Below are 26,185 nucleotides of genomic sequence, written 5' to 3'. Positions count from 1 at the left end.
GCTTTTAACAGGCAATGCTTTTGTCTTTCTGCAGTGTGAATAAACAATTTCAAATGGGAGATACTCACGCAAAGCTAGAGGCGACCAAGCTCGGTTTAGCTCTGGCACATTTTGGGCTTAATCCAACCACAGCTTAAGAGGCAGCAGCAGATCCTGAAGCTCAACTTTGGGAGGTATGTGGTCTCTGTTCTTTATTGCTGCCACCATCATCCTCCTCCTCTGGTATTGCCTCCTCCTCAGCATTCTGATCTGGCTCCCAGGTCCCACCCAGCACACATCGGAACCCTCACCCTATCAGACTGTGGGATATCATGGTGGGTTCTTTTGCTACTGGCCCCTGCTCTGCATTTGCCCAAACTGCCACCGTCGCTGCCCCCAATGCCAATACCGCAGCTATGGATGCCACTTCTACCACCACCAACACAGCTATTTCTGGGGTCTGCAGCCTCCACCTCCTCCTCAGGGAAGGACAAATGCTGACTGCTGTTACACAAGTTGTCAAAAGGGAGACTTTCTTGACTATCTGCCGTAGGGCGTGGTGGGGTTTTCTTGCCACTTTTTAAGGAAAAGGGAAGGTGCCCCACAGGGAAGGGATAGTGGAGACTGAGACAACTCCACTGAAAGCCTTTTCTGGAGCTGCACGGAGGAGGATCAGGAAGGTTTTTAAAAAAAATATAATATTCAATATGTGTGACACAGTGAGGGGTTGTGTCTGGCAAGGCAGGTATTTTCCTCCCAGCATGTGCAGCTGGGCTGGTTTCCAGCCAGGTGAGGTCAAACACCAGACCAGAGTTTAAGTGCCAGTCCGGGTTTTGACAGCACCTGGCTGTCCTTAACTAGGCAGCTGAGCTCAGCAGAGATGTCACTGTTTTGGGGATCTGAGGCTTTGTGCCGTGATGGAGGACGGAGAGCCGCATGCTGGGGAAACAGGCCCCCTAAAGCCTGCTGTGGACTACTGGAGGCAGAACTGCTACCAAGGTGACTTGTGTTATATGAATTGTGTGTGAATTAACACCAAGACTGCAAAGTTACGTGCTGTTTTGTGCAATTGCCTCAAGTGTGAATAAACACTGATGTTTTGAGTTAAGAACGTGTATTTTGCCTCTGTACTGCGCCCGCTTACCCTATCTACCAGAGCGAAACCCCACAATTGGTGGAGGATGCAGACAGTCAAACCCCGTAAATCTCCATCCCAGATCAGGCATTGTATCAGGCATTGATAGCCTAAGCCAAAACCTGGGTGTATACATAGACAAGATCCTGGCACCATTTGTCCTTTCCCTATCATCCCATGTAAAAGATACTGGGGACCTCCTAAGACAGATAGAGGGTATACAGCTGGATGAGGGCTGCATACTAGGAAGTGTGGACGTTGAAGCATTATACTCATCTATTCCACACAAATGGGGCCTTCATACAGTATCATACTTTCTGTCATCAAGGGGGAGACACTTTCAGGCACATAGTGCCTTTGTATTGGAACTACTGGAATTTTCATTGAAGAGAAACTATTTTCTCTTCAATGGGCAGTTTTTCCACCAGCTCAGGGGCACCGCGATGGGGAGCCCCTGTGCCCCATCGTATGCTAATTTGTTCCTGGGCTGGTGGGAAAACACCATTGTATTCAGGGACGAGTGCGCGATCGAGCTCCAGCACGTCCAAAAATGGGCGCGCTTCATAGATGATGTTTTTGTCATCTGGAAGGGGGGTATGGAGACCTTCTCGGCTTGGGTTCAACAACTAAACCAAAATGAGATTGGCCTCCATTTCACATCGGAATGTGATCCATCTAAACTCCCCTTTCTTGACATCACAGTGAACATAAACCGTCAGGGATGTCTGGAAACATCCATATATCGCAAGCCGACCTCGACCAATTCCCTCCTGAGATGGGAAAGTAGTCATCCATACCCACTCAGGAAGGGAATACCCAGAGGTCAATATCTGCGATTAAGAAGAAATTGCTCGAAGCGCACGGATTTTGTGAGACAGGCAGGGGATTTAAAAACTCGCTTTTTAGACCGCGGATACCCAGTAGGTGTACTCACACCAGCGTATCAGACTGCCCTGAACAAGGATAGAGTGTCTTTATTGGCACCAAAAACAGACGCCTCTATGTCCAGTAGCCCCAGTGAGAACAGGGAGATCCGGTTTATCAGCACATATAACGGTTGCTCCTCGGGAATCAGAAATATCATATCCAAACACTGGCACATGCTTCTAATGGATCCGGATGTCTGCAAGGCCATAAAGGGGCACCCCAGCATCACATATAGACGAGGCAGAAGCATTCGTGATATGTTGGTGCACAGCCACTATACACCAGGGCCCCAGCCAAGGACTTGGCTGGAGAGGGGCATCAGTGGCAACCACAAATGTGGCAAATGCGTGCTGTGCCCCTTTATGGCCAAATCAAAGTCATTCAGAAGCAACAACACTAATAAGGTATATACAATTACAGACTTTATTAACTGCAGAAGCACGGGTCTGGTGTATAAAATTACATGTGAATGTGGAAAGGAGTATATTGGGAAGACTGGTAGGGAGTTGAGGAGAAGAATAGGAGAGCATTTGAGTGATATAAGAAATGACAAAGATACATCGGTGGCACGGCATGTTAGCATCAAACATGGAGGGAGACTGGACTGCCTATCCTTTTCTGGGATAGAAAAAATTAAGCCAGGAATAAGACGGGGAGATTTTGATAAAAGGATCCTGCAATGTGAGGCCAAATGGATCTTTTATCTCAAAACAGTCCATCCATCCATCCGGGCTAAATGAACAACAAAACTATTGCTGTTTTCTGTGACCTGAATTAAAAGGTCAAATATGATGGATGCTATCCCGTCGTGTCCCCCTTGCATCACATGTGCCCATTTTTGGGCGCATGTGGTGCGATGACGGACATGACTGGAACAAACATAGGGGTAACCCGGTAATCCCAGGTGGCTACCCCCTCTGTAGTCGCTCCTTGACCGGATGTTGTCTCATCTAAATAATGAGTGCATTAGATCTGATGGTGAAACTATCCAAAACTTTATATTCCAAATATGTAGTCTAGTTGATAAAGAGTAGGCTCCATAACCCAGTAATTGGCTGGTGTTTAGAGTAGTATTGTCGGTGCCTGGCGGTCCTGCTAATTTAAATCTACAATGCGATTGTGCATCTATGAAGAGAAGAGGCAAGTTATCATGTGCCTGTAAACAGAGCCGAGCGTCATGAGCCTAGAGGTTGCTATGCAACTGGCAACGCTCTGACTCAGGCCCTGACCTCCCTTCTGGTTGAGCCCCGATCACGTGATACTGACTTCTGGTCCGGTGGAACGCACACGAGTGGCGTGCGTTCCACGCTGTATTACAAGCGTCTTGCGAAATCTGGACAGGTGAGATCAATGATCATGGGGGGCGTACACACATCGGAAGTAGAGGTATATTTGGAGGCGGTTCACAACCATTCAATGCTCACCCAAATCACTGTTATTTGTGGTGAGACATGGACTGACAGAGGACACTTCCCCTGTACCAGTGAGGACAAGAATTACCTATTACTTTGTCCACGGATACGAGGCTAAAAGTACCTTGATCTCAGTAAGTAAACTGTGGCTGCTGACAAGCCACTATACATGTGGTGCTCAAATATTTGTGACCTATATTGAGTGTCTTTTTGTAATTTCTATTTGTAGTTGCCCTGGAATATACATGTGAAGTCCCCTGATGATGTCCGGAAGTGACAGAAACATGGCATGTAGGGCGTTGTAGTTAGGGCTTGATAGAATTTGAGACCCATACTGAGGGAAAGGCTCGGTGTGGGGTCGCCCCTGTCGGGGCGGGTGCTCCATTGTGATGGGCAGGCTATAAGCAAGCCCCCTCCCCCTAGACAGGCAGGAAAGCCATAATAGGGCCTTGTAGGGGTTAATAGTGTGCCAAATATTACATCAGCACCTGGTCACACAGGTCTAAGGCAATACCATCGCCAGGACCGCCCTCCACAGTTGGACCCCGCCCAGACGAGGTGAGATCCACCCTTTTCACTTATTTTTTCCTTGAAAATATATGAACTGATACAGTGGAGGTATTTCATGTTGTAAGTGTTGTCTATGTCGTCTCTCACCCAGTGTGACATATTATTTTAAATGACCTAGTAAAGGTTACGTTTTATTGAATCCCAGTTTACAAATATTTTTCAGCTATATTTGGGTGAAACTACATACCACGTACATACACCAGGCAAAGTGGTATATATAATTGTTTTTATTCTAATAGTAGTTGATGAACCACAACAACCTGGGGCAGAGTCAGTGTTTCCCCGTTTTGTTTTTCATCAGGAAATGGTATCGGGTAAAACAACTATGGGGTGAGCCTATAGAACTCGGTACCCGGAGGCGCACTGTGACATACCTCGGCCAAACTCATTGCTAAGGAGTTAATGGAGATGTTTTCCTGAGTAGGGCTACCTAAAGAGGTTCTGACCGACCATGGGACCCCTTTTATGTTCAAGGTGATGAGGGAACTCTGTAAGTTGCTGCACATAAAACAACTACGGACGTCCATTTACCATCCGCAAACGGCCGGTCTGGAAGAACAATTTAACCAAACATTAAAACATATGTTGAAAAAGGTAGTGTCTAAAGGACTGGGACCTCCTTCTGCCCTATCTCATGTTCGCAGGGCGAGAGGTACCCCAGGCCTCTACTGGGTTCTCGCCCTTCGAACTGCTATATGGCAGACACCCTTGCAGTCTCTTGGACGTGGCCAAAGAGGCGTGGGAACAACAACCCACTCCACATAAAAGTGTCATTGAGAACATTACCCAGATGCAAGATTGGATAGAGACAGTGTTGCCTCTTGTTAGGGAGCATATAGAGGCAGCTCAGCAAGCCCAGAGTGGGGTCTATAATCGGCAGGCTCGGGTCCGGATCTTTAACTCGGGTGATCGGGTTTTGGTTCTGGTGCCGACCGTGGACAGTAAGTTCCTGGCCAGGTGGCAGGGGTCCTACGAGGTACTCAAGAAAATTGGAGATGTAAACTACAAGGTACACCAGCCAGGGTGAAAGCCATGACCATGTGAATTTACTCAAACCATATAGGGAAGCCTGTACAGAAGACAGCCCGTGGCCGGGTTTTCTAGGAGAAGAGGTAGCGGCCCCTCTGTCTGATGCAAGAGAGGCGGCTGCCACAGTAAAAATAGCTGACAGCCTCTCCTCTAAACAGATTCAGGAGGCCAGGGAGTTCATTAGTATGAACATGGATGTGTTCTCTGACCTCCCTGGACGCACTTCCATAATCCAGCATGACATTGACACTGATCCTCAGGAAAAAGTCTGATTAAAACCATACCGGGTACCCGAGGCTCGGCAACAAGCTATATCGGAGGAGGTGCAGCTGATGTTACAGCTAGACGTCATTGAGGAGTCAAAAAGGGAGTGGCCCAGTCCTATAATATTGATACCTCGGACGTTGCGGTTTTGTAACGACTTTCGAAAAATTAACGGAGGCTGCCAAAAAGAAAACTGCCTTCATCAATCCTGAGGGGCTGTATAAATATAAGGTCTTACCCTTTGGTTCTGCATGGCACCCCCGCCACTTTTCAGCCACTAATGGACATTGTGCTTCGTCCACATCGTCGGTACACTTCATCTTACCTGGATGATATTGTCATCCACAGTACCGACTGGGAAAATCACCTACCCAAAGTGCAGGCTGTAGTGGACTCCCTTCGGAAAGCTGGCCTAACCGCTAACCCCAAAAAATGTGCGATAGGGTTAGAAGAGACTAAGTATTATACGTTTATAACGTTTTTCTTGTGTTTTAATACTGAGAAAATAAAAACTTTGGAAAAATGTTTTCTTTTCATCATCATATTCTAATAATTTCATTTTTTTTTTTTATAGTTACATCTACAGAGCTATGAAAGGCCTCATTTTTTTGCAGGACGATCTGCATTTTTTTTGGTACCATTTAAGGGTGTATATGACTTTTTAATAAATTTTTATAACATTTTTTGTGGTAGGTGAAGTGATGATAAAATGGCCATTTAGATTTTTTCTTCCGTTATGCCATTCTCCGTATGGGATACATATTTTGATATTTTAATAGTATAGTTGTATTTGGATGCAGAAATGCCTTTGATGTTTATTTTTTGATTGTTCATTTATTTTTATTTTAGTTTTGGGAAAGGGGTCAATTTAAATTTTTTACATTTCTTTATATATATATTTTTTTTATATATATATTTTTTTTAGGGCCCAACATGCAATCATTAGATTGCCCTTTGTGTTAGGTAATGGAATTTTATCCATTACAGACTACAAGAATCAGTATATTTCAATGTAGTGCTGCCACCTCAGGCCTAAATTGGAATATACCAGCAATAGGCCTAGAAGCTTTGTACAGGCTCAGGCCTATTACTACTATGGAATGTCTTCCCTGATCTTAGTGAGTGCTTCTTGGTTTTTTACCTTTCAGATGCCGTGGTCACATGTGATCACGGCATCTGATGGGTTATATGTCTGAGATTGGCATTATTACTGATCACAGATTTTAGCCCAGGGTGTCTGCTGCGTGAAACAGCAAGCAACTGGCAGCTTAGGTGCTTGCTCCACTCTGGATCGGGCACCATCTTTAAAGATCCAACATCAGCCGTACTATTGAGTCAGATGTCAAGAAGGGGTTCAAGAAGTTTCCGGGATTTAAATAATGATGACTTTTCTCAGCACAAGTCATCAATATCTGATCTGTGGGGATTTCACTTCCTGAACACTCCAGAAAACACGGATCTTGTGCATTCCGCAATTTTTTTTAAACCAGAACAGATATGCAGATGCAGAAAGCACACGGTTTGCTGTCCGCATCCTGTGCGGCCCCACAGAAATTAATAGGTCCACATCCGATCCCAAAAAAATGTGGATCAGATACGGACAAAAAATACGGTCGTGTGAGGCCTAAAGATACATTTTAATACCTGACTGTCAATAAACAATATATAAAATGCACGTTAAATGTGAATTTTAAACATAGATTAATAATTTTATAAAGAAAAACTGTAAGTAAAGTATATCTCCTTATTATACTTAAACATTTGAACATCTAAAGATTTCTGGTTACATCCATCTGCTTAAATTCCATCTGTTTAAATATTCTAGCTACTGTATAATCCTTTAGTATACATGTCGGATTAAGAGGAATTTGGTCCAGCATCTTTTATTTCATTTTTAATTGGGATTGTCCTTGTGCTTTATCTATAACTAGACATTAAGCCCGTTATAATAACGGGCGCTAGAACAGTAGTGTATAAACATTAGTAGAAACAGTCTATATTAAATAGTAAGATAATTTAACCACATTGTATTTCTTGTTTTATTTTCTTTTGTCAAAAATATTTTGGAAAGAAGTCAAAAGGAAATTAATAATAAAAATAAAATGGAAACGTATATATCACGATACAGTAAGTATAGTTTGTAACAATCTGCAATATACAATACCTGAATCAGATATTCAGGAAAAAGGTATTTTTTAACCTCTTGAAATTTTTCTATAAAATTTCTTTATACACAAAATTTATTGTAAATATTCTATCTGAATTTGGCAACAGTTTGCCTTGTTCAGGACCATCTACAACCTTTACAACCACATCTGAAAAAGTTCTAACTCTAGATAATGCAACATATAACTGACCATGGCAGAATACTGGTTCTGGCAAGTAAATGCCAACTTTTTCTAAGGTTTGCCCCTGAGCTTTATTAATTGTCATGGAAAAGGCTAATGCAACTGGAAATTGTCGTCTTATTAAGGTAAATGGCAAATTAGTAGAGGATGGAGCTAAATCAATACGTGGAATAAAGACCATGTCCCCTTCCGCTGAACCTGTTATCTACTTGAGCAATAATGAGGTTTCTTTTCAAGTCTTTAACAAAGAAGCGGGTTCCATTGCACAATCCTCTTTTAGTGTTTATATTTCTGAGGAGCATAATTATTGTTCCCTTTTTAAGGTTCAGTTTATGCCTCGGCATTCCTGTTGGAGTTAACTCATTAAGAAACTCAATAGACTTGACAGCGGCGAATCAATGGATGTCGTATATCTGGACTTCTCCAAAGCATTTGACACTGTACCACATAAAAGGTTAGTATATAAAATGAGAATGCTTGGACTGGGAGAAAACGTCTGTATGTGGGTAAGTAACTGGCTCAATGATAGAAAACAGAGGGTGGTTATTAACGGTACACACTCAGATTGGGTCACTGTCACTAGTGGGGTACCTCAGGGGTCAGTATTGGGCCATATTCTCTTCAATATATTATTAATGATCTTGTAGAAGGCTTGCATAGTAAAGTATCAATTTTTGCAGATGACACTAAACTGTGTAAAGTAATTTACACTGAAGAGGACAGTATACTACTACAGAGGGATCTGGATAGACTGGAGGCTTGGGCAGATAAGTGGCAGATGAGGTTTAACACTGACAAATGTAAAGATATGCACATGGGAAGGAATAATGCAAGTCACCCGTACATACTAAATGGTAAAACACTCGGTAACACTGACATGGAAAAGGATATAGGAATTTTAATAAACAGCAAACTAAGCTGTAAAAACCAGTGTCAGGCAGCTTCTGCCAAGGCCAATAAGATAATGGGTTGCATCAGAAGGGGCATAGATGCCCGTGATAAGAACATAGTCCTACCACTTTACAAATCGCTAGTCAGACCACACATGGAGTACTGTGTACAGTTCTGGGCTCTTGTAAACAAGGCAGACATAGCAGAGCTGGAGAAGGTCCAGAGGAGGGCAACTAAAGTAATAACTGGAATGGGGCAACTACAGTACCCTGAAAGATTATCAAAATTAGGGTTATTCACTTTAGAAAAAAGACGACTGAGGGGAGATCTAATTAATATGTATAAATATATCAGGGGTCAGTACAGAGATCTATCCCATCATCTATTTTTCCCCAGGACTGTGACTGTGACGAGGGGACATCCTCTGCGTCTGGAGGAAAGAAGGTTTGTACACAAACATAGAAAATAATTCTTTACAGTAAGAGCAGTGAGACTATGGAACTCTCTGCCTGAGGAGGTGGTGATGGTGAGTACAATAAAGGAATTCAAGAGGGGCTTGGATGTATTTCTGGAGCGTAATAATATTACAGGCTATAGCTACTAGAGAGGGGTCGTTGATCCAGGGAGTTATTCTGATTGCCTTATTGGAGTCGGGAAGGAATTTTTTATTCCCCTAAAGTGGGGAAAATTGGCTTCTACCTCACAGGGTTTTTTTTTTGCCTTCCTCTGGATCAACTTGCAGGATGACAGGCCGAACTAGATGGACAAATGTCTGTTTTCGGCCTTATGTACTGTCTTACTATGTTACTATGTAATAGGATAGTTCTGCATATCTTCCTCAGTTGAGTCATCAATTGAGTTTGAGCTAAGGAATGTCACAGTATCTTCTTCCAAAATGTTTAGCACCTCTTCATTTATGCTATCAACATCAGAGTTCTTTGGGCAAAGAAATAAAATTTTTTGTTATCTTTCAGACATCAGCAACTAAAATTCTTTCTCCAAAAAAGTTGTTGACAATATTTCCTGTACATAAATTTTTTTAAGGGATTTCAATTATGTCTTCAGGCAAACCGTCAATGTGTGGTGTATCACCATTGCCAACTTGGATCAACCAATTGCTGAATTCAGTATCAACTGAACGAATATGGTTTGTAAGGTTAAGTATTTGGAAGTTTTGCCACAGCTTATTATACTTTATACATGCTTCAACAATTTTTGTCCGGTCACCATGAGGAACCACTGGAAGTGTTTGTCGAAAATCTCCACCAAGTAATAAAACTTTTCCTCCAAAGGGTTTCTGGTTATCCATTATTTCTTTTAGCAGTTTGTCAACCACTGTAAGAGCAATAGACAGGGCCATTGTACACTCATCCCAAATGAGCACTGTAGATGATCTCAAATTTTCAGCATCAGCAGAATTGAGACGCATATTTGATATTGAGTTCTCAACTATCGGAACAGGTAATTTGAACTGAGAGTGGTATGTTCTTCCACCCTCAAGAAGATTGGCTGCTATACCTGTTGAGGCTACAGGGAGTGCAATGTTACCTTCTCCACGAACTGTGCTGAGAAGTGTTTTGTAAAGATACGTTTTACCACTACCTCCTGGACCATCCAAGAAAAAAACAACGGTTGCAAAGGTTGTCATTTTTGCTTGCAGACAATATTTTTTTTGAAGCTCTTTTTTTGTTCTCTGTTTAATGTTTTCTCAATTTCTTCAGCTCTGTATTTTTGTAATTCCTTATCATACATATTCCAAAGTTGATCAGTATTTGGCATCGTGGAAGGCAATCCAAAATCTTCACAGTTTTTGCTATGTAGTACCAGAATGTTGGTTATTTCTTTAAGTGCGATCTTACGACAAATTGTACAATCATCATTGTGTTATTTATGTTTGTGAACTAAATCTTCAATGAGATATTGCTCATATTTTAGAAAAAGTGCATTCATATTTTGTAATGATGCAAAAACACAGACATATGCAAATAATTCCCTAAGTTGTTTAGGCATTGTAAAGTGGACAGCATCTTCCAGAGTGTTCTCCCACACATCGTCATCATTAATAAGTCCTTTTGCTATTGCAGCCTCTTGGAAAGTGGGATAGACATTACCATGTATTGTCCTCAGATCTTTAAAGGATGCTGCACCAGCCACATGCAGCAATAGTAGACGCAGACAGTAACGCTCTGCATCTGATATTAAGTTGACAGAATACATTTGTCCAATAATTTTTTCTGCACCACTTTGACGCAATTTCCAACAACAATTTTGAGAGTCAAGCACATAATGCAAAGGTAAAAACAATAGATGTGGCGCACAGGAGTAACTACTGACCCAAGAGGTGCACTCAGTCAAGTGGACTCACCCAGTCCACTCCAAAATGAAAATGATTAAACAGAGGTAACTGGGCACTCTCAAGATATCTGAACCATTTGAAATTTATTTGCATATAATAAATATAGTAGGTGGCAATAATATAGACGGCGGTAATAAATATCACAAAATATCTGATAAAACTAAACAAACTAAAAACATACCCAAAGTCCTCACAAACAATGCTAAAATATCATATAACAAATGGAATGCAATAATCTAAAATAGGCTAAAAATCGAGGAATAAAATGGAATAATCGATTCACACTTCTATCGTGAATAGCAGTAAATCGTATGAATATTCGTATAGTAAAAGTCTCAAATCAATATGTAGCGATAAAACAATGTCCTATAGCAGCATTCAATTCGATATTTAAACAGAGGTATCCAAAAGTTTCTAATGTCCCAATGCACAAGCAGTGAACTGAATATAGCGGCGTCCTGCTAATTGCATACACCAGCGGCGTCCCACTGGGATATTGGCAACGAAAGTTTTTAAATCACTGGGTAAAATCGCTGGATAAAATCGAACGGTCTTACCGTCTCACTTGAAGGGTCGACAAAGTACTGTGGTCCTCTAGATGTGTAGACCAGTAGTTTGTCCTAGATTCGCACACTGGCAACTGTTTGGCACGTGTAGTCAGACCTTCACCATGGAATCAGGTCTTACAGGTTGCTCATCGAATATACCATTCGTGTGGCGGACGCTCAGTCTTTGCGACAATCCGGTACTCCAGCTTCCCAAGTGGTCCAAAGTTTGGGGTTCTGTCTAGGCTAGACGCGTTTCGGGGTATCGCATTACCCCTTCCTCAGTAGCTACCAGTCCCCCAAAGATTCCTTTCTTATATAGTGGATCAGGTAATCCAAAAACCTGGATGAAGTATTTGCAAAAAACTGGAGTGGATCATAATGCAAAGGAATGTCCGAATATAATATATTCTTTGCTTCCTCTTTTTGTTGATTCAATTTGAACCAAGCTGTCAATTGAGTATCACGGTTTAAAGCTCTCTGTACCGCTGTGGTAATGTCATTTGGGTTGAAAAAAACGGATTGTTCTTCTGGCAGATGCACTGCTAATCTATGCATGGTATGGGATTGATAATGCATTTCAAACCCATGCAAACGCCATGCTGCTTCTGGAGCACTGACATACCTAGAATTAATAAAGGTGTTTATTTCATCATGATTCAAAGTACCTTGTTCTTGAATGACAACATTTACACAATCATGACCTTTGTACACATATTTAAAAAGGTATTTGACATCTTTTCACTGATGCAAAAACTTCCACATTAATGTGGCAATTGTACTTCAACGCTAAGTAAGGATTATATGGTACAACCCAAGAATTATCAATATTCTTTCCGTTAACAATTATAGTTTGGCCTGTATTTCTTCTCTTTTACTTTGGATAGCCATTGCTATTAGCAATAGTTTTTTGTTGGAATTCCTTCGGAAAATCCTTACAGCATTTCTCATTTGTCATACATGGAGAATTAGGATTGAGTGCTCCGCATGGTCCATGAATCATATGCTTTGTTTCAATTGCATGTAAGCGAGGAGTGATTTCTATGTTAGGGATTTCAGCAATGACAATTTTATCTATCAGTTCTTCATTTTTTGGTTTACAGCTTTCCTTAAGAATGAGAAGTATGTGAGCATTCTATCACGTAGACCATTGCTTTTGGGACTCCAAAAATATGTTTTTTACTGATGTCATCAATTAGAGCTTTGAGTTTTAGGTGAAATACTCTTGCAACTAAATGTGGTTGTCCATCAACAGTTTGTCCATGTTGTAGGTTATGTACAATCTCTTCCCATTTGGGATTGCATGTCATTGTAATAAAAAGATCTGGTTTTCCATATTTTCTGACAATTGCCATAGCATCTTGATAATTTTGTTGCATGTTTCTGGAGCTCCCTGCAAATGAAGAAGGCAAAATATACATTTTTCCAGGACTCAGGCCTGCTTCATTGGCTTCATTAAACAAATGATCCATTAATCCAGAGTAATGATCCATTAATCCAACACGCAATTTAGGCTGATTTTGACGTATATAATTGAGTCTGTTGGCTTCTGTTTTTACATATGCATCAACTATATATTGCTGTGTAAGGCGGCCTGCATTTAAAAAGGGATTAAAATCCTCTCTAATGGAAAGACGGTAACCGTAGTATTGCATTTGAGTGACTCTAACTCTAGGATTGTGTGACTGGTTTGATAAATTTAATAAAGCTTGTGGTCTGTTTTGCAATGGAATGTCAATTCCCCAGCTTTGATCCCCATAGGGGAATAATAATGGATAAACCATGGGTTCCAAATTAGGATCAAGGACACTAATTCTTTGTGGGGGTTTTTTATTTGTATAATCTTCACTTGGTTTGCAGTGTATAAGAAAATCTCTTTCAAGTGGTGGTTCTCCATCATCATTTTGAAAAATAAAAGCAACCTCATTATATTTTGGTGCGTTATAGCGCTTTTGGTCATTTTTGCGATCTTGTACTATTGTCATGGACACTTCCTTAATAACATTGTCATTTTTGGCGGCATTATCTTCATATTCTTTTTCAACTTGGTACAACATTTTGCAGGCCTCGGCAAAAGGATTGAATTGTGCCATAAATGTACTTAATGTTTGCAGAAGCTCTGTATTTATTCTTGAGTTGGCAGAAATTAGCATTCTTTGTTCTGCAGCTTCAGAGGGATCTAAAATGTATAATTGTGCAAACTGTCTGTTTTCACCCTGTTGAGGATGCAGTGTTCCTGCTCTGTGACAAATCGAACCATGGATTCGAAAACAGTATGGCCTATAGCCAGAAGGCGGACTAATGTTAGCTCCCATAGATGCAAATGCTAGAGCACTATTTATTGACCTTATATTTTGCATGAAATTTTTGCTGTAATGATGCTGACCCATCATGAGCTGCTGTATAAACAGATTTGTTCGAATTGGTTGAAGATTTACTTTTCCTTATGAGCAACACTGTGTAAATTTTTGATCAGATGGTCTTTCTCCTTCAAAATGTTTTGCTTGACAAAAATTGCATTTCTGATTTAAATCTCCACATGTGTGGGGTATAATGTTACCCTCATTAATATTAACTATATCATTTATCATTGCCATTCTTTCTATTGTTGCCCAGGATTCGTTATTTTCCACTCGTTTACTTCGGGCCAGTCTCTGTAATTGTGTTTGCCGCAAACATTGTAATTGTCGTTTTTCTGATGTAAGATCTGCTCTCCTAGCTTTTTCTCTTTCAGCATGTCTCTTACGTTTTTGCCTTTCTCTTATATCATTTATCCTCCCCTGTGTGGCTGTTGATAAATGTGTTGTGTCTGTTTGTAGATCTGTTATCCTGCCTCTTTTTATTGCTTGTTGCTGACGTAGTGTTGCTCTCCTAGCTCTGTGTGCTTTCACATTTTTCTGACGCTCATTTTCCTTTTCTTCAACAGATCTATTTGCTCGTCTTTGTCTTTCTCTTAGAGATTGTTTTTTACGCTGATTTTCCTGTTCTTCTATAGATCTATTTGCTCTTCTGAATCTTTCTTTCTTTTAGCGTTTTTGTGACATTCATTTTCTTTATCTTAAATTGATCTATTTGCCGTTTTTTTCTTTGTTTTTCAGCCTTTCTTTTTTTGATTTTTACTTGCTGACTTGACTGTTTCTCCAGGAGAATTTGGTTATGTAGGGTTTCATTGTCTGTGTCTTTTGTCCTACTTGATGTGTCCTTTTTTTTGGGTGGCATGTTGTTAGTAAAAAGTCCAAGTAATATAGGCTTGTACTTTTATAATATTTTCTCTTACTGTAATACTGACTTATATGTAGCTGTAATATGCGTCACTGGCACTGATTTTTGGCTGAGACTGCAGGCACTGTGACTGGTGGCTGATATGACTGCCACTGACTGGTGGTGCTGAGACCACTGGCACTGTGACTGGTGTCTGATACGGCTGGCACTGACTGGTGGTGCTGAGAGCACTGGCACTGTGACTGTTGGCTGATACTGCTGGCACTGATTGCTGGCACTGACTGGTGGTGCTGAGACTGTGGGCACTGTGACTGGTGCCTGAGATGGCTGGCATGGACTGGTGGTGCTGAGACTGCAGCTGATGGCTGAAACAGCTGGCACTTACTGTTGTCTGAGACGACTGGCAGTGCCACGTGGTGCTGAGACTGCTGTCACTGTGACTGGTGGCTGATACGGCTGGCACTGACTGGTGGTGCTGAGACCACTGGCACTGTGACTGGTGGCTGATACAGCTGGCACTGACTGGTGGTGCTGAGACTGTGGGCACTGTGACTGGTGCCTGAGATGGCTGGCACGAACTGCTGGCACTGACTGGTGGTGCTGAGACTGCAGCTGATGGCTGAAACAGCTGGCGCTGACTGGTGGCTGAGACGACTGGCAGTGCCACGTGGTGCTGAAACTGCTGGCACTGTGACCGGTGGCTGATACGGCTGGCACTGACTGGTGGTGCTGAGACCGCAGCTGATGGCTGAAACAGCTGGCGCTGACTGGTGGTGCAGAAACCACTGTGACTGGTGGCTAATACGATTGGCACTGACTGTTGATGCTGAGACTGCTGTCACTGTGACTGATGGCTGATACGGCTGGCACTGACTGCTTGCACTGACTGGTGGTGCTGAGACCACTGGCACTGTGACTGGTGGCTGATACAGTTAGCACTAACTGGTGGTGCTGAGACCACTGGCACTGTGACTGGTGGCTGATAGGGCTGGCACTGACTGCTGTTACTGTGACTGGTGGCAATGATTGATGGCTGGCAATTATTGCTGGCACTGATTGGTGGTGCTGGCTAATACTGCTGGCAGCAGCTGCAGTGTGTATCTGAGCAATTTCTGTCACTGTGCATGTAATGGCGGCACTTCTTATGCATTCTGCTTCTTATGCACTCTGCTCCAACTGACACCACACACCATAAGAGGCGGTTATTGGCCAGCGGCGCAGTTGTGGGGATGGTGTGATTGGACGGCCGCGCTGCTGTGGGCTGTCTGGGCTGCATGTGATGCGCCGTGTTTTTATTGGCCGGCGGCGGGGTGCTTTGGGCAGTCCCTGCTGTGTGTGTGTGTGAAGTGTGTGCTGATTGGTTTGTGCGCCGCGCATGCGCACTTCACTAAGGCTACTTTCACACTGGCGTTTCAGGGTCCGCCTGTGAGATCCGTTTCAAGGCTCTCACAAGCAGCCCCAAACGGATCAGTTTAGCCCCAATGCATCCTGAATGGATGCGGATCCATTCAGAATGCATCAGTTTGGCTCCGTTCCGCCTCCATTCCGCTCTGGAGGCGGACACCAAAACGCTGCTTGCAGCGTTTTGGTTTCCGCCTGGCAGTGTGGAGCCGAACGGATCCCTCCTGACTTACAATGTAAGTCAATGGGGATGGATCCGTTTACATTGACACAATATTGGTGCAATTGTAAACGGATTCCTCCCCCATTGACTTTCAATGTAAAGTCAGGAGTCCCTATTAACCACCTCAGCCCCTATAGCTTAAACACCCTGAAAGACCAGGCCACTTTTTACACTTCTGACCTACACTACTTTCACCGTTTATTGCTCGGTCATGCAACTTACCACACAAATGAATTTTACCTCCTTTTCTTCTCACTAATAGAGCTTTCATTTGGTGGTATTTCATTGCTGCTGACATTTTTACTTTTTTTGTTATTAATCGAAATTTAACGATTTTTTTGCACTTTCAGTTGTAAAATTTTGCAAAAAAAACGACATCCATATATAAATTTTGCTCTAAATTTATTGTTCTACATGTCTTTGATAAAAAAAAAAGGTTTGGGTAAAAAAAAAATGGTTTGGGTAAAAGTTATAGCGTTTACAAACTATGGTACAAAAATGTGAATTTCCGCTTTTTGAAGCAGCTCTGACTTTCTGAGCACCTGTCATGTTTCCTGAGGTTCTACAATGGCCAGACAGTACAAACACACCACAAATGACCCCATTTCGGAAAGTAGACACCCTAAGGTATTCGCTGATGGGCATAGTGAGTTCATAGAACTTTTTATTTTTTGTCACAAGTTAGCGGAAAATGATGATTTTTTTTTTTTTTTTTTTCTTACAAAGTCTCATATTCCACTAACTTGTGACAAAAAATAAAAAATTCTAGGAACTCGCCATGCCCCTCACGGAATACCTTGGGGTGTCTTCTTTCCAAAATGGGGTCACTTGTGGGGTAGTTATACTTCCCTGGCATTCTAGGGGCCCAAATGTGTGGTAAGGAGTTTGAAATCAAATTCTGTAAAAAATGGCCAGTGAAATCCGAAAGGTGCTCTTTGGAATGTGGGCCCCTTTGCCCAATTAGGCTGCAAAAAAGTGTCACACATCTGGTATCTCCGTATTCAGGAGAAGTTGGGGAATGTGTTTTGGGGTGTCATTTTACATATACCCATGCTGGGTGAGATAAATATCTTGGTCAAATGCCAACTTTGTATAAAAAAATGGGAAAAGTTGTCTTTTGCCAAGATATTTCTCTCACCCAGCATGAGTATATGTAAAATGACACCCCAAAACACATTCCCCAACTTCTCCTGAGTACGGAGATACCAGATGTGTGACACTTTTTTGCAGCCTAGGTGGGCAAAGGGGCCCATATTCCAAAGAGCACCTTTCGGATTTCACCGGTCATTTTTTACACAGTTTGATTTCAAACTTCTTACCACACATTTGGGCCCCTAGAATGCCAGGGCAGTATAACTACCCCACAAGTGACCCCATTTTGGAAAGAAGACACCCCAAGGTATTTCGTGATGGGCATAGTGAGTTCATGGAAGTTTTTATTTTTTGTCACAAGTTAGTGGAATATGAGACTTTGTAAGGGAAAAAATATAAATAAAAAAAAATCATCATTTTCCGCTTACTTATGACAAAAAATATAAAATTCTAGGAACTCGCCATGCCTCTCACGGAATACCTTGGGGTGTCTTCTTTCCAAAATGGGGTCACTTGTGGGGTAGTTATACTGCCCTGGCATTTTCCAGGGGCCCTAATGTGTGGTAAGTAGGTAAATGACCTGTGAAATCCTAAAGGTGCTCTTTGGAATGTGGGCCCCTTTGCCCACCTAGGCTGCAAAAAAGTGTCACACATGTGGTATCGCCGTATTCAGGAGAAGTTGGGGAATGTGTTTTGGGGTGTCTTTTTACATATACTCATGCTGGGTAAGAGAAATATCTCGGCAAAAGACAACTTTTCCCATTTTTTTATACAAAGTTGGCATTTGACCAAGATATTTATCTCACCCAGCATGGGTATATGTAAAATGACACCCCAAAACACATTGCCCAACTTCTCCTGAGTACGGCGATACCACATGTGTGACACTTTTTTGCAGCCTAGATGCGCAAAGGGGCCCACATTCATTTTATGAGGGCATTTTTAGACATTTGGATCCCAGACTTCTTCTCACTCTTTAGGGCCCCTAGAATGCCAGGGCAGTATAAATACCCCATATGTGACCCCATTTTGGAAAGAAGACACCCCAAGGTATTCAATGAGGGGCATGGCGAGTTCATAGAAATTTTATTTTTTTTGGCACAAGTTAGCGGAAATTGATATATTTTTTTTTTCTCACAAAGTCTCCATATCCGCTAACTTGGGACAAAAATTTCAATCTTTCATGGACTCAATATGCCCCTCACGGAATACCTTGGGGTGTCTTCTTTCCGAAATGGGGTCACATGTGGGGTATTTATACTGCCCTGGCATTCTAGGGGCCCTAAAGCGTGAGAAGAAGTCTGGAATATAAATGTCTAAAAAAATTTACGCATTTGGATTCCGTGAGGGGTACGGGGAATTCATGTGAGATTTTATTTTTTGACACAAGTTAGTGGAATATGAGACTTTGTAAGAAAAAAAAAATAATTTCCGCTAACTTGGGCCAAAAAAATGTCTGAATGGAGCCTTACAGGGGGGTGATCAATGACAGGGGGGTGATCAGAGAGTCTATATGGGGTGATCACCCCCCTGTCATTGATCACCCCCCTATAAGGCTCCATTCAGACGTCCGTATGCGTTTTGCGGATCCGATCCATCTATCAGTGGATCCGTAAAAATCATGCGGACGTCTGAATTGAGCTTTACAGGGGTGTGATCAATGACAGGGGGGTAATCAATGACAGGGGGGTGATCAGGGAGTCTATATGGGGTGATCAGGGGTGATCAGGGGCTAATAAGGGGTTAATAAGTGACGGGGGGGGTGTAGTGTAGTGTGGTGCTTCATATTAATGAGCTATCTGTGTCCTCTGGTGGTCGATCCAAACAAAAGGGACCACCAGAGGACCAGGTAGCAGGTATATTAGACGCTGTTATCAAAACAGCGTCTAATATACCTGTTAGGGGTTAAAAAAATCACATCTCCAGCCTGCCAGCGAACGATCGCCGCTGTCAGGCTGGAGATCCACTCTCTTACCTTCCGTTCCTGTGAGCGCGCGCGCCTGTGTGCACGCGTTCACAGGAAATCTCGCGCCTCGCGAGAGGACGCGCCGGCGCGTCCAGGCGGAATCAATCAACCACCTCCAGGACGCGTCGCTGCGTGCGGCGGTCCGGAGGTGGTTAATATACCATCGGATCGGAGTTTTCTCCAATCCGATGGTATATTTTAACTTGAAGCGTCTCCATTACCATGGGAACGCCTCTATGTAAAAATATACCATCGGATTTGAGTTAGATCATGAAAACTCAGATCCAACAGTATATTCTTTTTAGGTGCAGCTCCGGTCACAGACTCTGGGTTCCAGCATACCATGGGTAATTTATGTTTTGTTTCATGATTGGTCAGTTTGTTACTTTAGTGTTACTGCTTACAGCACTCTTGCTCTGCCTTCACTTGTGATACATTTGGCTATCTGCATTCTCCAGCTGGCCATTTATGTTACCCAGGGTGGGCAAGTCTGCTATGTGTGACCACATTTATTTCTTACTTGCAGGCAGCATACATATGTTTATATGTCACTTTGGGCGAACTTACTGCTTTCCCATATTTATGCGGTTCTATACCCAGGGTCTGTGACCCTTTTTCCCTGTTAGTCGGGTATATGTGAGGGTGGCTGTTTATGGTCCCGCTACATGGGGCGTCTCACCCTCCTTCACCCTGTGCCTTGTGTCACAGACCTGTCACTTACCAGTAGGAGGAGCGCCGGCCGGCCACAGACAGCGCATGTAAGTATAAGCTAAGTAACCATGGCTGCCATGGTAACCGATCGGAGCCCCAGCGATTAAACTGGGACTCCGATCGGAAATGCCGCTCCAGTGCCACCAATGATGGGGAGGGGGAATTGTTAGCCTGTGGCCACTGCTACCAATGCTTTTAATACTGGGGAAGGAGGGGGGTCTGGCCCCTGCTGCCTGGCAGCACCCGATCAGGGGGCTGAGGTCCGCACAATTAACCCCTTAGGTGCCGCACCTGAGGGGTTAATTGTGCGGATCACAGCCCCCTGTAAGAGATCGGGTGCTGCCAGGCAGCAGGGGGCAGTTATGTACACAGCGCAGGTGTGAAAGTAGTCTAATCGGCACACACACGGACAACAGCCCTGAGCACGGGTGATGCGCCGTGTTTTTATTGGCTGGTGGCGCGGTGCTTTGGGCGGTCCCCGCTTTTGTCACGAGGGTGTCAAGAACCACGCCTGACTCCGTTATACCCGGGGTCAGGAAGTCGCAGCGGTTGGCTGCGCGCTCTATGTAAGATAGGGCTGTTTCCTTATGGTAGCTTTCTGGGTTTGCTTTGCAAACCCTTTTGGCTCACTCAGGGAACTGTAGCTCCTTCTCCTCAGCTGTTCCTTGTCCAGCACTCCCAACCTCCTTATATTCCCCTCTCACACTTCTCTGGTTGCCAGATATAGAGCTTCCTGCCTGGACATCTATTCTGACCGTCTGGAGCTGTGTTGCTGCGTTCTCTGGTTGTTGGTCTAGAACGCTACCCTCCGGATCCCTGTTGGACCTTTGTGGTCTGCTGTGGTCGCCCACCTGGGTGTATGTGTTTGTCTGTCCTCTCCCTGGTGTTTCCCTCTTAGTGTCAGTGGTGCGGACTAGCGATCCCACCGGCCCGTTCACTATCTAGGGCTCATTTTAGGGAAAGCCAGGGTTTAGGCACGTGATCGCCACACGGGTGAGGAACCCGTTTAGGGATGTCAGGGCAGTCAGATGCCAGCCGCAAGGTGAGTCAGGGGTCACCACCTTACCCTCTCCCTTGGGCAGGGCTTTCCCTTTTCCCTCCCTGTGCGTGACGCCGGTCATTACATTATATCTGGCCCTTATTTTGTGTAGGTAAAAAAAAAAACATTTGTTTTTTTATGCTACTGGTAACCAGGTTGTTGCGGAACCCAAGGTCCCTCTCCCTGACAGATTTTCTGGGGGAAGGTACAAGTTTTTGACATTCCGTGAGGCCTGTAAATTATATTTTAAACTGCGCCCTTACTCCTCTGGTAATGAAGAACAGCGGGTGGGGGTTGTTATTTCCCTGCTGCAGGGGGACCCGCAGTCCTGGGCGTTCTCTTTACCTACTGATTCCCAGGCTCTTCGGTCAGTGGATGAGTTTTTCGGGGCCTTGGATCTCATATATGACGACCCTGACCGAGTCGCACTGGCTGAATCAAGATTACGGAGACTCCTACAAGGAGAGCGGCCGGTAGAGGAGTATTGCTCTGACTTCCGTAGGTGGGCTACGGATACCCAATGGAACGACCCGGCTCTCAGGAGTCAGTTCTGCTCTGGGTTATCCGAAAGGGTTAAGGATGCATTATATGAGACCCCCTTTTCCCTTGATGCGGTTATGTCCCTTTCTATCCGAATAGATAGATGCCTTAGGGACAGGTTAAAAAAACCGGAGCCATTGGTAACCCCTCCCAAGGAGCAGTTGGTCTGTACAGACTTAGACGAGCCTATGTGGCTAGGAGGAACTACTCGTCAGGTCCGTCCTCCTGAGGCTCGCCGTAGGCGTGGGGTTTGTTTTTTCTGTGGGGAGAGGGGTCATTTCATTAATGTCTGTCCTTCTTTCCTCAGAAACAAAAGACCGTCGGAAAACTACTAACCCCAGGCTGTGTGGAGGATGTCAGCCGGGGGGTATACGTTTCCTCCATACGTACATCGCAATTTGTGTTGCCAGCGGTTATTGTTTTTGGTGATAAGACGGAGACTATTTCTTTCTTTCTAGACAGTGGAGCAGGGGTAAATTTGATAGATGCCCATTTTGCCCGCACTATGAGTTTGTCTCTCTGTACGCTACAGAGACCTATTCCCATATTCGCTATTGATTCTGCTCCTCTGTCTCAGAGAAACCTCACCCACATTGTTCATAATTTACACCTTCGGGTAGGGGACCACCATAACGAGATGCTTTCATGTTATGTTCTGGAGGGGCTTCCCACTCCAGTAGTGCTGGGTCTTCCCTGGTTGGTAGCGCACAATCCAGTGGTGGATTGGCAGGCCAGGGAGATATTGGAGTGGAGTGAGCAGTGCAGAGAAAATTGCTTAAATAGCAATTGCTTAGTCGCCTCCATAACTACCCTACCTACATTTATTTCGGATTTTGAGGAAGTTTTTTCTGAAAAGGGTTGTCAGAAGTTACCACCTCATCGTCCTTATGATTGCCCGGTTAACCTTATTCCCGGCGCAAAATTACCCAAGACTAGGTTATATAATCTTTCAGGTCCAGAGAGACAAGCCATGAAAGATTATATCTCCGAGAGCTTGGCTAAGGGACACATCAGACCCTCTTCTTCACCCGTGGCTGCAGGGTTTTTCTTCGTTAAAAAGAAAGATGGGGGCCTGCGTCCTTGCCTAGATTTTCGCGAATTAAATCGGATAACCATCCGAGACCCATACCCTCTTTCTCTCATTCCTGACCTGTTTAACCAGATTGCGGGTGCTAGGTGGTTCTCCAAACTTGATCTTAGGGGGGCCTACAATCTGATTCATATTAAGGAGGGGGATGAGTGGAAGACAGCTTTTAACACCCCTGAGGGGCATTATGAAAATCTAGTTATGCCTTTCGGTCTGACCAATGCTCCTGCCGTCTTTCAACATTTCGTTAATGACATTTTTAGTCATCTAATCGGCAGGTTTGTGGTAATATACCTAGATGATATTTTAATTTATTCGTCTGATCTGAGAACACATGAGGTGCATGTCAGACAAGTACTGCAGGTCCTACGGACAAATAAATTATATGCTAAAATTGAAAAATGTGTCTTCGCCGTTCAGGAGATACAATTCCTAGGTTATTTTTTATCTGCTTCAGGTTTCCGTATGGATCCTAGGAAGGTCCAGGCAATTTTAGATTGGGATCTTCCTGAGAACCTCAAAGCACTACAACGGTTCTTGGGCTTCGCGAATTTCTATAGGAAATTCATAAAAAATTATTCACTTATTGTAAAGAACTACGATATTGGCAATAGGGAAATATTAGCTATTAAAATTGCGTTTGAGGACTGGCGTCACTTTTTAGAGGGGGCAGTCCACCCCGTCACTGTGATTACGGACCACAAAAATCTTCTATACCTCAAATCAGCTAAGCGTCTCACCCCTAGACAGGCTAGGTGGTTGCTATTTTTTACCAGGTTTAACTTTGTGATTACCTATCGTCCTGGGGCAAAGAATACCAAGGCTGATGCACTATCTCGTTGTTTCCCTGGAGGGGGTAATGTGAGTGATCCGGTGCCCATTCTTCAAAGAGGAGTGTTTTTTTCTGCGGTACTCTGTTCTGGAGGGGAAGGTGTTAGAGGCCCAGGGGGACGCCCCGGTCTCTTGCCCCTCAGAGAAATTGTTTGTACCGTTGAACCTACGTTTTGAATTATTAAAGGAATATCATAATTCGGCACTTGCTGGGCACCCGGGTAGTAAAGCAACCTTGGAGCTATTGTCTCGTCGTTTTTGGTGGCCAAGGTTGCGTCAGGATGTATTGGATTTTGTGTCTTCTTGTTGTACCTGTGCGCGCGCAAAAGTTTCACATACACGTCCTGCAGGGTCTCTATTACCACTCGTCATTCCCAATAGGCCATGGACACATCTGTCAATGGATTTTATCACTGACTTACCTTTGTCTGCGGGTAAAACAGTTATTTTGGTAGTAGTGGACAGGTTTAGCAAAATGGTACACTTTATTGCGTTACCTGCACTACCTAATGCTAAGACTCTTGCTCAGGTATTCGTCAGTGAAATCGTGAAGCTTCACGGGGTCCCCTCCGATGTTGTTTCGGATCGGGGTACCCAGTTTATTTCTAAATTTTGGAAAGCTTTTTGTTCCCGTTTGGGGGTACACTTGTCCTTTTCCACACTGTGTGTCCCCCGTGGCCGTATTGCGGCCGTGTGCATTCCGCGTCACGGATGCGGACCCATTCACTTGAATGGATCCGCAAATCCGGAGATGCGGTGCAGAACAGCACAACGGAAGCACTACGGAGTGCATTCGTGGGGTTCCGTTCCGTGCTTCCGTTCCGCACAAAGATAGAACTTGTCCTATTTTTTTGCAGAAAGGACGGATTGCGGACCCCATTCACGTGAATGGGGGCGCGATCCGCATGCGGCTGGCCCACGGCTGGTGCCCATGCACAGGGCTGGGACAAGGTCCACCACCAACAGAGGTTGAGCTGCCCAAGTGCGCCACCCCCCCCGGGGCGTTCCTTGTATCCAGAACCCCATCAGACCTCAGATCAGACGGAAAATAATATTATCTTAATTTAAGAACTATCTTACTTCACTTCAGGGCAGACTCTCACGCTCTATCCCTGCTGGGGCCTGGGCTGGGTCGTGACAGTGCTGTGCTGCTGCCTGCACTGCTCCTGGTCTCCAGAGGGCGCACATGTGACCTGACTGCGTACAGCGAGTCAGGTCAAAGTGCGCGCTCTACGCAGCCAGTCAGGCAAGCGACTGAGCAGAGACCAGAGCAGCCGAGCCAGGAGGCGGAGCAGGGAGGGAGCACGTAAGTCAGTGCCAAGTGCTCACTACTCCCTCCGTCCTCCAGCGCGGCCGGCAGCCCGGCAGGCGCGGCAGCAGCAGCGACGTGGTCAGTGGCCTGCCTGCCGCCCAGAGGCTGGGGAGCTGGCCTGCGCCCTGAGGCTGGAGCCTCCCCAGCCTCTGTCTCGGCCCGGCCCTGCCCGTGCATTGCAAACTGCAATTTGCAGGCCGCAGCACGGGCACGGCCAGCACACGTTCGTGTGCAAGAGGCCTAAAAGTAACTATATCTGAGTGGAGTCTATGCAGCCCATTTCTGGGATACTTTGCTGGTGAGGTGAATCTTTGCCTTTTTTCTATCTCGCAGAAAATTTATGTTCCGGTTCTGAGGCCAATATTTTTCCTCTAATGGCCCATTTATCACACACTTGCTGTCCTGGGAAGATCATTCTCCCCTGAACACATAACATACTCATGCCTTTTTTGGAAACCATACTGCATGACCCCTTCCTCCCAGGCTAAGGGCTCATGCACACGGTCTCCATTCCGTTTTTTTGCAGACCGTATGCGGAACCATTAGTTTCAATGGGTCCTCAAAAAAACGGAAGGTACTTTGTGTGCATTCCATTTCCGTATGTCCGTATTTCCGTCTTTCCGTTCCGCAAAAAGATAGAACATTTCCTATTATTGTCTGCATTACGGACAAGAATAGTACTGTTCTATTAAGGGCCAGCTGTTCCGTTCCGCAAAATGCACACGGACGCCATCCGTATTTTTTGTGGATCCGTTTTTTGAGGACCGCAAAAAACATATGGTCATGTGCATGAGCCCTAACTCTTTCTCTGGATACCACAGTTATCATTCAAGTGCCTTCTTCTGTGCCTTCAGTGGTATGTAACTGTGCACAGTCTCTCTTTGACTTAGGGCTCATGCACACGACCGTATGTATTTTGCGGTCCGCACAAAATACGGATGATGTCCGTGTGCATTCCGTATTTTGCAGAACGGAACAACTGGCCCCTAATACAACAGTACTATCCATGTCCGTAACGCGGACAATAATAGGACATCTTCTATTTTTTTGCAGAACGGAAATACCAGCATACAGAAACGGAATGCACACGGAATAACTTCAGTTTTTTTTGCTGACCCATTGAAATGAATGGCTCCGCATACGGTCCGCAAAAAAAATGGAACAGACACGGAAATAAAATACGTTTGTGTGTATGAGCCCTTACCAGGAATATCTCTTGTTGATATTTATTTGGACATACTAGAGCCATTTCACTCAACTTCTAACCTACATTAGGGCTATCTGGCCTTGTAGTTATAATTACTG

The sequence above is a fragment of the Bufo bufo genome, chromosome 1, assembly GCF_905171765.1.
Source record: "Bufo bufo chromosome 1, aBufBuf1.1, whole genome shotgun sequence".
In the NCBI taxonomy this organism is placed as follows: domain Eukaryota; kingdom Metazoa; phylum Chordata; class Amphibia; order Anura; family Bufonidae; genus Bufo; species Bufo bufo.
This window is presented reverse-complemented; position numbering follows the sequence as displayed.